The following is an 8,588-nucleotide window of genomic DNA, read 5'->3' on the forward strand; positions in this document are numbered from 1 at the left end:
TGCACTGAAATCAGTTTGATTGTGGAGGTTCAATAATGGAATTGGAAATACGAGAAGATGGACTTGGACAGGCATCAGGAACTGAGGCGCAAATCTGGGCTTCTGAGTATCTGAGTCAGGGCTTGAAGCAAGTCATGAGAGCGAGGGTTCATGAGAGGATTCTGAATAGCCAAAAAAAAACGAACGAAAAAAAAACAAAACTATGTTATTGTCTCATCCTGATTGTTCTTTCTTGACCTTGATGGCAAATGCAATACGTAGGGATGGAATGATATATGATTTTATCATGGATCACCATAAAATGATAGAAGTTAAAATATTTGTTTTGCTTATTTTGATGATCATCAGAATAGTATCATGAATCACAATTATTTTTGGCTAGGATAATTGTGACATGTAATTTTCATATCGTCCAATGCCTAGTACTACATTCAACAAAGACAACAGAAGTTAGAAACCGACAACTCAAGTGACAACAGAATTCAACTAGGCTTACTTTTAGTGATGTTATGATGACACACTGTTTTTTACCACCAGAGTTTCGTGCTGTCTTTCATATACTGTAGGATGACAGTAACATTTTCTTCTCTTTCAAAAATGAAAATAAAAAGTAAGAAAGCAGAAACACCCCTTGAGCATTTGAAGAAGTCACTCGGCTGCCAGCTTTGGCTCGATCATCTCAACTCAGGGACATTCAGTGTAGTCTTTAGTAACATTTCTGGGACAGTGCCAGAAATGAATAAGAAGAGGAGGCAGTGTTGGATTATACAGGACACAGGTTGGAGATATCTAGTAGGCTTTACTTGTTTACAAGAAGTCAGCATTTTCTGTAGCACAGGCCAAGTTAGCAAACTGTTTCAAGTGTTTTGGCGGAGTGATTCCTACAAAATGTACTTTGTCTGGATCATTTTGAGAAGGTGAAGGACGAACCCAAGGTGATATGTAAACTCATCTTCATTGGTCGACTACAAACATGACCTATCATCTGAAACATGGAAGTAGCTACATGCCCATTAGCCCACAGCGTCATTAACAGGCGGCTCGCTCAGTGTGTGACGTGCACTTGTAGATAAAATATAGGCCTATATTAATGAAGGTTCATTAGTACGGTTTTGTATTTCTCTGTAATGTAGCACAGTGTTAATGTTACTGATACTATTCTTGCTCTAACTTTTAACATGCGGGCGACTAGTTGACTAATGGCCCTAAATGATGACTATTGGTCACCAAGGAAAATTCTTAGTTGGGGGCAGCCCTACTATTTTACATGCAAAGATTCATGGTAGTGGTTCATTTTGTGCTGTGTTTAAACCCCGACCACTTGATGGCAGTGTTGTAATCCTTCTTTGGCCATTTGACTCCAATGTAACTACATATCGCTAGCATAAACCCAAAGAGCACGGGCCTATTAAACAAGCAAAGTCATAAAAAGCACATCGTTAGCTCCTTAAAATATTTATGTAAATGTATTTCGTAGTAAACGCTGTGCTTACATGATCGCAATTCCTGTATGATGATATATATCGTATCACTAGATTTTTGCCAATACACAGCCCCATGGTGTGAAATGGTTGAGCATGGAGGAGAAAATCCAAACAGTTGCGACAGGTTTAAAATCTGAACGCATGTATATATGTGTAAGTAATGATCGCACACATGCCTAATGTTGATGTTTCTAATGGTGCATGTTCACTGCACATTAATGTGCATTCTCAACCTGACTGAAAGTGCATGAAAACACCAAAAAAACATGGTATACCTTTGCTTCGAACTGTGCAGACTACATTTTCCAATCTGACCTTGCATAGTGTGCAGCTATGCTTTGTTAACAGCACCTGTTGCCATGCCACCGCCTCCCAGAGGCCATGGTCACCTCGTCTCTCAGACCGAGCGGTTAGCAAACAGGTGACAAAGGGTCACCACGAGGAAGCCTCTGGTTTACTGCAAAGATCAGACCCCACAGTATTTCTTCTGCTCCTCTTTATATCATCTTTAGCACTGCTGTCACATGTGGAGAATTTGTTACACAGTCCAGACAGTCAGGAATCAAACTGCTATTATTATATTTCTTTGAGGGAAACCAGTGCATTCTGCTTAGTACAAAGTCTGTCTTCTCATTATTTCAAATGGCCCACAGATCAGTGATGAACTTACACACTAATAGAAAGACAACGACATAAATAAACATGCAACTCGAATCAACCCAGAAACCCGACAGGTGCATCTTGCTGCACAAAAAACTCCAACGTTTTTTTTTTTGTTTTTTTTTTTTTAAATATAATGAGAATGGTTACAATCAGCATTCACAACCAGGTCAAGTGACTCTGCAGTAGTCATGGATATTAATCGGCTGCTGCTCCAATCGGCATTGATAGAAATATAACACCTGGGTGAACGCGCTAATTTTCGCCCCTTTACCAGCAAGATGCAATGATGCGGCACATCAAAAATACCTTATGTTTCCACACAAGCAGCGCTCAAACATCATTCCCAATTAGTCTGCTCCAAGTTTGAAAGAGAGACTGAATAATAAGTAAGAGATATAACAAAAGAAGTAACCACTGGCCTCCATGCTGCTTTCTACTGTTTGCTAGCTTGTTTTCAAGCATGTCTGTGACGTCGAACGTGACACACCAGTAAAAAACTAAGGGATTTTCCAATGTTTAAAAACCCTGCTAGTTTTGGTGGAAATGGGGTATAAATAATAATGTTGAAGTTCAACCTCAAACAGCTACAGCAACAAATGTTTTCATACATTTCTGGTCGAACATCATTTAGATGTGTAATTGGTATCAAAACAGCACCAACCAAGGCTGTTCTCAATTAACTTTACATCAACTGGAGTTCAGCTCAGCAACAAAGTATTTGACCACTGCTAACAGATCCAAAAATGGAAAAAAAAAACTTACAAAAAAATCCCTCAAACAACCTGTGATTACCCGTTTCAGCAAAGTTAAATTGAACTGAATATCTGTCCAGCTTTTAACATTTTCACTTTGGTGACTGATTATTTGTTTTTATCCAGACTGTTTAAAAATAGAAAATATGGCATGTATCACCTGCAACAAATTTGCTATATTATTTTTAGACATTATCACTCACTCACACGCTGGGCCTGCTGGCTGGCTCAGCAGCACATGCCTTCAACGCTTGCAGGAACTGAAAACAGAATTCAGCCTATCCTGCAGCACTCCAGGCCCGACGGTTCATAAAGAGCAGCAATGAAAAGAAGCTGTACAATAAACAGAGCATCCTTATTACTGGACTGTGGTCGAGATTGCAAGCATGAGATTAGGTTGTTGGAATTTCCTTGGACACAAAACCACGCCGCCTGCATGCACCTATCTACCAATTCACATCATAAACACTTATTTTCACCCTCGAGAGGCTGGATATGGAACCTGCTGGTGCAGCTGCCATGCTAAATATAGCTGGTGCTGCTCCTTTCAAAGGCATCAGTGGGGCTTGTGTCATGTAGGATCAGAGGATAAGAGAGATGCTCCAGTTAATGTGAGCTGCTGTCGGCCTCCAACCCGGATGAGGAGAGTGAGTGCCGAGCAAAGCGTCAAAATGATTTCAGTTTAAGAAACATTGGGTCCCTGAGCAGGACAGAGGGAGTCTCTCTCGATGAGAGCCACTGCGCCGTTTCCAAACATCTGCCTGGCTTGGACAGATGTGCGTCCCTTGGACTGTACTGGCTGATGGAAAGAGAGCAGTAATGGCACCTTCTGCCCATTTGGATGCTGCAGCATCTCTGGTAATATAATGGCACTACAAGGACAAGCATTTCATTAAACCAGTAGTCGTTACTTATGATTTTTTTTTTTTTTTTTAAAGAAAGCCAATTCAAACACGCCTGCTTATCAAATGTAAATATTAGATATTAATAATAAATAAATAAATCACACAGAGGAGGCTGCAAGACAGCTGTTTTCATTTGATGTTTACTCGTAGTAGCAGGCTGAGCTACATCATGAGCAGTCGTTTGTAGTGGGGAAGCACAGCTCGTGTGGATATGAAGGACGTAGGTCAATGAGCTCAGCTCTGTTGTGGAATTACACCCTCCTGTCAGAACAACAGGATTAGAGCTTGGTGTCCCTCTTAAAACCAGACACTCACTCTGCTGACAAAGGAAGGCAAAAAAACCAGAGTCAGACTGAGGAGAGACCAAGGACAGCCTAATAAAAGCAGGTGTAAAATTTGTAGAAAATTGAGTGGAGATGGAGAGGAAGGGGAGTCGATGTGTGCAAGGTGAAATGTGGACATGTAAATGCCGAGCTGCCCCACATTGGAGCAAATGAAGATGAGGGGGTTTCAACTGATGGGGCTGGTTTGTGTGTGTGTGTGTGTGAGAGAGATGGGGGAAGGGGTGCTAGACGGCAGTCGCTGGGCACAGAGCCAGGAATGCCATCGCTGCAAGCCAAACAAGAGCACGGCGAGCCCTTGGGAGAACGCTCGCTAGCAACCACAGCAGCAGCCGCCACAGCTACGGCAGAGTGTGCAGCCCCGTCTGCACGTCTGCACAATCGCACTTCAGGGCAGCACAGCCTTTTCAAATTGCTCTGAAAATTATCTGATGTGCTACAGCAGGTTTTCAAACGCGCCACGAAAAACAAAACATAAAAAGCAAAAGGCCAAATTAGTCAGTCAGTGCTACCTCTCAAATCCTGCGAAGGTTTAAAAACTGCTGGGTAAGCACTAACAAAGTCCTTGTGCTCTGCAAAGCGGATTGCACTCTCTAAAGTACTTGAAGCTATTCTCAGTGTGGTCGTGTTAATGCTTTCTGACCTGAGCTAACGACAAGGAAAAGAGAAACTTATGCTGCACTCCTGGCACTCTGAACAGGCCCTAAAATAACTTGGATGGACACACTCCAAAAGCACTGCCTCCAGTCCCAATGTCAGTTGTCTGCTCCAGAAGTAATGGGAACTCTTTCACGAGCCCAGATGACAATTTATTGGTGCAGGAGATCAAAGGACATCCCTAACAAATGTCTTTTTAAACTCTAATCACGTAGCTTTCTCACTGTTTCCACATTTGTCTTCATAAATCGAAAAAAATAACCGTGCCTCTGTGTGGAGTAATAGCCTGCATGTAAGGGACGTCTCACATAACTCCGAGCTGCAGCCAGATGGATCATGTGCTGCGGAGTTTTTGTTTCTGTAGAGGGCGATTAGATAAATGCTTTGAAGGGGAACTATGCCCATTCTTTAAATGCAATATTGTTATTCCTATGCTCTAAGACAGTCCAAAAACATTAGTAAACATGAACAATTCTCTCTCAAATCCAAAAAGTCGAGTGCTATAGCTCAAATTTGTGACGTCAAGTATGAAGTCTGGAGATGCTCCATAGAAAATGAATTAGAAAAGATGTTAAGATGATACTGAGAGCACCCAAGGGAATGTTCTGAGTATGGCCACAATCAGACAGAGAGAGTTTTAGCAGCCTGGAGCGGCTTTTTGTAATTGTTTTCAATGAGAGTGAAGCATTTGCTTGTTGCATTCATGTTACTGAGCCTCTCCATTTTTTCACTCTATTAGCCTTACGCTTTTTAAGGAACGCCCTGAACACCTTAAGCTGAAAAAACATCAACTCAGGACAGAAAAAGTTCCAGTTGTCCAAGCAGATGAATTAGCCTAAGAGGCAGGCCTACTGTGGTGGCGATGACAACAAATAGTAGCGTACATTGTTTGTGTGAAGCTAACACTAGCAGACTTTCAACGTCACCCTGGACAACAATTTGTAGCCTTAACCACTCTCTAATATTTTACCAACTGTAATGAGGCCTGAAGACTGAGAGTTAATTGTCAAACTGTCCCAAACATTTCTGAAATAGGCCTTGAACTGACCATCACGCAGGTGAAGCTCCTGGTGGTACGCCCTGTGGTTTCTCCTCTCTCTGAGGGTCTCATGTACCCACATGGATCTCCCTCTGCTGGTTAATTTTTTGTGTAGTAGTGGTAAAGCTATGGAAAGGTGATCTGGTGGTTGCCTGGCAACAATAACAAAAAAAAAATGCATAAAGCTGCAAAAAGTGCTGCGTCTTATCGAGGCAGGCTTTATATTAAAAAAAAAAAGCAGTGTGGTATACCCGCTTTTTGCAACCTGCACACTGAGCTCTGTCTGTTCAGGGCCTATTTGAGTATATTATCTGTTTCAGAGCTGAACTATAATAGAATAAAGCTTATTTGGGTATAAAAAAAGAGAAAACAAACAACAAACAAGGCTCCCATTTGTTGCCTATTGAGCAGCTCCAGATGTTCTACCCTGTGACATCACAAGTTCTTCACAACTTCTCTGGCTTCTGGCCTTGACAGAGAGTAGCTCATGTTCACACATATTGATTGAACTTCCCTTGGCCATGGAAATAACATATTGGAATTCTTAATTTAGGTGGTGTTCCCTTTTAAAGTAACATTTATCTAAAAAAAAACACTGCAGAACGTCTTACATTCTATTACAGAGAATTAAAACTGGTTTATTGCTGAAAATGATAAGTGCACTGCAAACAGCCTTAAAGAAGTAGTATCTATAAAAGAAAATAAAGCACCTTCTAGTCCAGCATTCAAAAACCAACGCAGGATAAATGCAACTAGCATTCAAGCAAACTGCCTTTTTAAAAAATAAAATCAAAACTTCAAGAAGCAAAACATTTTTCTTTGACAGCAATAAACTGCTTTTCGCAGAATGCAAGCTCATCATTTCCACCGAGGCCTCCAGCTAAGCATCCGATCACTGACACCAAACAACCCGCCAAACCAAATGACACAATCTGGCAAAATGCCCCCCGGCCCTGTCGTCCAGCTCCGATGCAAAAAGCCATCGAGAGTTTTTAACTGAAAGTGAGGCTATGACCTAAGCCTTATAGTAATCACTGTATTTAGTGGCCTGTTTTTGTTATCAAGCCCCCTTTGGCGCCTCTCTGTGAATACACACTGCCTCTTTCAGAGGCCTGGGTGCTGACTGGGGCCCCTGACCCGGCAGGGACAGAAAAGACCCCCACCACCCCCATCCCTTCCCTTTACCGCCACCATCCCTTCATCCCTTGCCAGGCCCAGACCCAAATTAGGGACTCTAACACATTAGTAAAACCAACGGGCCTCAGCGCTTACGTCAGCCTGCCCTCTACATGCATCAGGGTGCTGGCATTCCCAGTCTGTACACACTGCTTTCTCCTTTAGGAGTGTGTGATCCTGCAGGAGGCGGGCAATGATGCTCGTCTCTATGGTGAAGGGAATACAGGAAGCAATTTTAGATGCAAGGTTTGCACAACAAGATTTACAGTGCATACAGTTTTTGGAATATTACAAATTCAACAACAATCTCATTTATTTTATTGTTTATTTTAATCAGATCTATCTTGTTAAGCACTTTGGGGTGCATCTTTGCTGAAATGTACTGTGTAAATAAAGTTATTTTTATTAGATTATGTCAAGAAAGGTCTCTAATTTCAGCATTTGTATTTTCTGCACATAAAGTAGACACTCCGGCATTTATTTCCAAGCAAAGGTCACCAAACTGCTAGCTGATTGAATAAGGATATTTTCAGTAAATCAAACTGCAAAAGCAAACCATATGTGGACATGACTAAAGCAGGTAAACTCGGCTTGCTAATGCGTTTACTGCCCTGTCAGGTGATGCATGTTAGATCCAGGCAGCTCCCTCTGCAGCAGCACGTAGCATGTGTAGTGAGCGCGAGCTGCAACAATATCCATGTCAACTCCACTCCTACACACCAGTGCAACAGCAACCAAGTACAGAGACGACAACTCAACGAGCAATAATAACACAGGGTGCCCTTGAATCATTTCAGCTGTGGGGCCACAGTGCTGGTTAGGCCAACTAGTCCATGTTACCGTAAAGCCACTAAAAGGAAACCCCACAAATCAATGCTAAGGTCGTAGCATGCACTAAGTTAACACAAGGATCCTTCTGGCACCGACAACTGCGATACAGAGCCCTCGCAGCGAAGAAAACATTGATGTCAAAGTGGGCTGAGCTGAAAATATTTCCATTCCCCTCCCCAGCTGCCGCATTTAACTTCAAAACACCGCATATTTCCGAAAGCGCAGCGCAACATGGTGCAAATGTGTCGTGCTCGAGCGCCCAGAGGGATTAATGAATCCTACCATGAAGCGTTCAGGAGGTTCTCGTCGGCGGCGGAGCCTCTGCAGCCATTTTGTAGTAACTGACCGGAGCAGGAGCTTGAGACGGTTGAATCGGTGGTAACGGGGGGAGGTGGGAGGAGCTGCACCTTGCCACGTGACCCTCAATAACAAAACAAACTGGTCCCACTTCCCCCAACGCTCCGCCCCCACCCCGGCGTTTCCATGACAACTGCAGCCCCTCCATCACTCCCCTCTCTGTCGCTGCGCTGATGCGCTCGAGGTTGCAGCTGTGTTGCCTCGTGCCTTCCTTACGTTGTATAGTTTAAGAAGAGCGTAAGCAAGTATACGAGTCAACAAGCTGCGTGTGAATGTGAATTGTCCTGTGGGGATGAATATAGTAGCGTTTCAGCCTGCAGTTTGTGCAACATGGAGCCTGTGCTGTGTGTTTACACCAATAGAGGGCACAATTTCTACTGTAT

General features: G+C 42.8%; 1 protein-coding gene across 9 annotated transcripts in view; it reads right to left on the reverse strand.

Moving 5' to 3' along the window:
• Positions 1-8,244, reverse strand: part of LOC126404890 (trinucleotide repeat-containing gene 6C protein-like) — a 56,835-nt gene extending 48,591 nt beyond the window's left edge. For all 9 annotated transcript variants that reach the window (XM_050068286.1, XM_050068280.1, XM_050068285.1 and 6 more), the window contains exon 1: positions 8,131-8,244. The gene's annotated coding sequence lies outside the window, so the exon portion shown is untranslated. The remainder of the gene's footprint in view (positions 1-8,130) is intronic.
• Between the last annotated feature and the right edge of the window lie 344 nt (positions 8,245-8,588).

This window comes from Epinephelus moara, chromosome 18 (assembly GCF_006386435.1).
Source record: "Epinephelus moara isolate mb chromosome 18, YSFRI_EMoa_1.0, whole genome shotgun sequence".
Classification (NCBI taxonomy): Eukaryota; Metazoa; Chordata; class Actinopteri; order Perciformes; family Serranidae; genus Epinephelus; species Epinephelus moara.